The following is a 5067-nucleotide window of genomic DNA, read 5'->3' on the forward strand; positions in this document are numbered from 1 at the left end:
TAGATGGAACGCTAAGGACCTAACGTTAGCTAGCGTGCTAGCAAGCAAGCATGTGGAGTTTCTCAAAGTTTAGACTTCCTAAAAACAATTAAAGTGGTTATTAGCCACAATCAGCACATTGTTAGTATACATATAGGTATAACAATAGTTTGCCAGAATGATCTATATTTAAAAAAAGTGTTGTTTATCTTACCACCTCTCGACTAGAGGCTCAACTTTTTAGCCGTGTAGAGTCAATCACAACTTCATCCGGGGAACTTTCGTAAACGCCCACCACGTACGACGTTACTTACGTGATCATGGTAGTTGTAGTTTTTCTTCTTGTCTTACTTCAAGTTGTTAAGAGGTCATTCGGACGCTAGATGGCATTATAAACCATAACGCTTTCTAAATAATAATTTCCCCCAGAAAAGAACCTACCTCATTACCTTAAACATGCGTTAAATTAAACATATATTGGATTGTTTTATAATACCGGTATGCATAGTTCTCAAATGAACAATGACTAAAGCAACAGTAGTCAGACCATGCCAAAATGTATACACAAGTCATTAGGTTATAATCACAAAATTAGATCATTTTATTCTGATTGATCAGTTTAAATTCAGGATTGGAGGGCTGCTGCCCACTGACTGACTGAACGTGTTTTTAAACCTGCTCTTTTAACCTCTTTCTCTCTTATGCACTTTGCACTGTTTTAACTTCCATTCATGTGTATTGTGTAACTACACAGAAACAAAAAATAGAAATGCAACATGTAAAGTGTTGGTCCCATGTTTCATGAGCTGAAATAAAAGGTCCCAGAAATGTTCCGTACTCACCTGACTGCAGTTTGGCATCGTAACCAACTTCAGTGGATAAATGCTCACCTTCGATGACCACTGGCATGGTTGAATCCTGGTTTCAACTGTACCAGGCAGATGGCAGCGTGTATGGCGTTGTTAACAGAGTGCCCCATGGTGGGGGCACTATGTTAACACAATTGCATTTTATTGATGGCAATTTGAATGCACAGAGATACCGTGAGGTGATCCTGAGGCCCATTGTTGTGCCATTCATCCGCAGTCATCACCTCATGTTTCAGCTTGATAATGCACTGGCCCATGTAGACAATTCCTGGAAGCTGAAAATGTCCAGGTTCTTCCATGGCCTGCATACTCACCAGACATGTAACCCATTGATCATGTTTGGGATGCTCTGGATCAACGTGTACGACGGCATGTTCCACTTCCCGCCAATATCCAGCAACTTCAAACAGCCATTGAAGATGGGTGGGACAACATTCCACAGGCCACAGTCAACAGCCGGATCAACTCTATGCGAAGGAGATGTGTCCCGCTGCATGAAGCAAATGGTGGTCACACCAGATACTGACTGGTTTTCTGATCCACACCCTTACCTTTTTTTAAAGGTATCTGTGACTAACAGATGCATATCTGTATTCCCAGTCATGTGAAATCCATAGATTATGGCATAATGAATTTATTTAAGCTGACTGATTTCCTTATTTGAACTGTAACTTCATAAAATCTTTGAAATTGTTGCATGCTGTGTTTTTATTTTAGTAGTGTATGTGCTTTCTGCTATCTTGAAAAAGAGATGTAAATCTCAACGTGACTGTTTAAATAAAGGATTAATAAAATAATACATTTGGTTGGGTGTAGGACAGGCCTAACCGTTTTTTAAAAAAGGTGACCCCCTTGACCAAGCGCAAAAATGATCTGTTTTCTTCTGATACCATTCACAGTGCTAATGATGACCATGTCTCAGCTGCTTTGTCCGCTTTCTTCTGAAGAGAACAGACACTAACATGCCTTCACTGGTTACGTTTAACTTAAGTGTAGGGTTCATTGTCCAGTTCAGTTCATAAAATGTGTAATCTATGAATGTTTGTAGATAGTAACAGAGCGGTTGTAACTTTTCATCACAAGCAGAAGAGGAATAGGAAAGGAAGCCACTTCAGAATACTGGGGCAGACTGGGGACAGAAATGACCCCTGGCATTTCTAACACACCAATCCATTTCTTTCCTTGAGGCCCCCACGCCGGCTCATTTTCTGTAAAAAAAAAAACAAGTTAGACAGGCCCATCCCATCTGGCATTTCCCCGAAATACCAGATGGCCAGTCTGCCCCTGCTGGCAGATTCATTGATGTCATCACATCTCCCATCTATACACTGATCCAGGTAAAGCAATGGATGCCTCCCAAATGGCAGCCTTTTCACTTTGTAGCACAGTACCCTGGTCAATAGTAGTACACTATAAAGGGATTAGGGTGTCATTTGGTATGCAGGAGTGGTTAAGAGGTCAGTGCTGACCAACCACCAGACAATATTGGAACGCAAAGAGGCACCAGTTTATTGTCTGCCCTCCAAGGGGTTCTGGCGTCAGCAGCGTCACTGTGGCCTGTAAACAGAGCTCTCCCACTGAACTCCTACACACCACTCTCACCCCTATTCTCCAAGGAGGTCCCCTAGAATGCCCGCAGTGTCACCATGGCAATGGTTACAGGCCTGAGGGGGAGGCTGATTATGTCAAGACATGGAGAAGGAGTGAAGCTGAGGGGCAGAGGAGAGAGGGAGGGAGAGAAAAGGAGTGAAGCTGAGGGGCAGAGGAGAGAGGGAGAGAAAAGGAGTGACGCTGAGGGGCAGAGGAGAGAGGGAGAGAGAGAAAAGGAGTGAAGCTGAGGGGCAGAGGGAGAGAGGAGGGAGAGGAAAAGGAGTGAAGCTGAGGGGCAGAGGAGAGAGGGAGGGAGAGAAAAGGAGTGAAGCTTAGGGGCAGAGGAGAGAGGGAGAGAAAAGGAGTGAAGCTGAGGGGCAGAGGAGAGAGGGAGAGAAAAGGAGTGACGCTGAGGGGCAGTGGAGAGAGGGAGAGAGAGAAAAGGAGTGAAGCTGAGGGGCAGTGGAGAGAGGGAGGGAGAGAAAAGGAGTGAAGCTGAGGGGCAGTGGAGAGAGGGAGGGAGAGAAAAGGAGTGAAGCTGAGGGGCAGAGGAGAGAGGGAGGGAGAGAAAAGGAGTGAAGCTGAGGGGCAGTGGAGAGAGGGAGGGAGAGAAAAGGAGTGAAGCTGAGGGGCAGAGAGAGAGAGGGAGGGAGAGAAAAGGAGTGAAGCTGAGGGGCAGTGGAGAGAGGGAGGGAGAGAAAAGGAGTGAAGCTGAGGGGCAGGGAGAGAGGGAGGAGAGAAAAGGAGTGACGCTGAGGGGCAGAGGAGAGAGGGAGGGAAAAGGAGTGAAGCTGAGGGGCAGAGGAGAGAGGGAGAGAAAGGAGTGAAGCTGAGGGGCAGAGGAGAGAGGGAGGGAGAGAAAAGGAGTGAAGCTGAGGGGCAGTGGAGAGAGGGAGGGAGAGAAAAGGAGTGAAGCTGAGGGGCAGTGGAGAGAGGGAGGGAGAGAAAAGGAGTGAAGCTGAGGGGCAGTGGAGAGAGGGAGGGAGAGAAAAGGAGTGAAGCTGAGGGCAGTGGAGAGAGGGAGGGAGAGAAAAGGAGTGAAGCTGAGGGGCAGAGGAGAGAGGGAGAGAAAAGGACTGAAGCTGAGGGGCAGAGGAGAGAGGGAGGGAGAGAAAAGGAGTGACGCTGAGGGGCAGTGGAGAGAGGAGAGAAAAGGAGTGAAGCTGAGGGGCAGAGGAGGAGAGGGAGGGAGAGAAAAGGAGTGAAGCTGAGGGGCAGAGGAGAGAGGGAGAGAAAAGGAGTGAAGCTGAGGGGCAGAGGAGAGAGGGAGGGAGAGAAAAGGAGTGAAGCTGAGGGGCAGTGGAGAGAGGGAGGGAGAGAAAAGGAGTGAAGCTGAGGGGCAGAGGAGAGAGGGAGGGAGAGAAAAGGAGTGAAGCTGAGGGGCAGAGGAGGGAGGGAGAGAAAAGGAGTGAAGCTGAGGGGCAGAGGAGAGAGGGAGGGAGCAGAAAAGGAGTGAAGCTGAGGGGCAGAGGAGAGAGAGAGAAAAGGAGTGAAGCTGAGGGGCAGAGGAGAGAGGGAGGGAGAGAAAAGGAGTGAAGCTGAGGGGCAGAGGAGAGAGGGAGGGAGAGAGAAAAGGAGTGAAGCTGAGGGGCAGAGGAGAGAGGGAGGGAGAGAAAAGGAGTGAAGCTGAGGGGCAGAGGAGAGAGAGAGGGAGAGAAAAGGAGTGAAGCTGAGGGGCAGAGGAGAGAGGGAGGGAGAGAAAAGGAGTGAAGCTGAGGGGCAGAGGAGAGAGGGAGGGAGAGAAAAGGAGTGAAGCTGAGGGGCAGAGGAGAGAGGGAGAGAGAAAGGAGTGAAGCTGAGGGGCAGAGGAGAGAGGGAGGGAGAGAAAAGGAGTGAAGCTGAGGGGCAGAGGAGAGAGGGAGGGAGAGAAAAGGAGTGAAGCTGAGGGGCAGAGGAGAGAGAGAGGGAGAGAAAAGGAGTGAAGCTGAGGGGCAGAGGAGAGAGGGAGGGAGAGAAAAGGAGTGAAGCTGAGGGGCAGAGGAGAGAGGGAGGGAGAGAAAGGAGTGAAGCTGAGGGGCAGAGGAGAGAGGGAGGGAGAGAAAAGGAGTGAAGCTGAGGGGCAGAGGAGAGAGGGAGAGAAAAGGAGTGAAGCTGAGGGGCAGAGGAGAGAGGGAGGGAGAGAAAAGGAGTGAAGCTGAGGGGCAGAGGAGAGAGGGAGGGAGAGAAAAGGAGTGAAGCTGAGGGGCAGAGGAGAGAGGGAGGGAGAGAAAAGGAGTGCGGAAAAGAGGACAATGGTGTGTTAGTAGAGCAGGACAGCTTTGTCTCTGCAGGACGACGTCTCATGATGCTGATAACGAGCCAGCAGCTTGGTTATTAAGAAAGCTCTCTAGTCTAAAATACTGTGACCAGTGGCAGACTATTCACTATATAGTGCACTACTCATGACCAGGGCACATAGGTATCTGATCAAAAGTAGTGCACTATATAGAGAATAGAGTGTCATTTGGGATGCAAATCAACCATTCTGTGACCATCCCGATGTCTGGGGAAACTGATTGTGGAGATGGCCAGTAACCGCAAGACAAAAGAACAGCTGTGCATACACTCAAAAGAAAACCTGCCTTACAGTTCCTTATTGTGTTTAAACAAAAACAGTCTTTTAATGAGGTAAAACAACAACACACACCCA

Source organism: Salmo trutta, chromosome 13 (assembly GCF_901001165.1).
Source record: "Salmo trutta chromosome 13, fSalTru1.1, whole genome shotgun sequence".
Lineage (NCBI taxonomy): Eukaryota > Metazoa > Chordata > Actinopteri > Salmoniformes > Salmonidae > Salmo > Salmo trutta.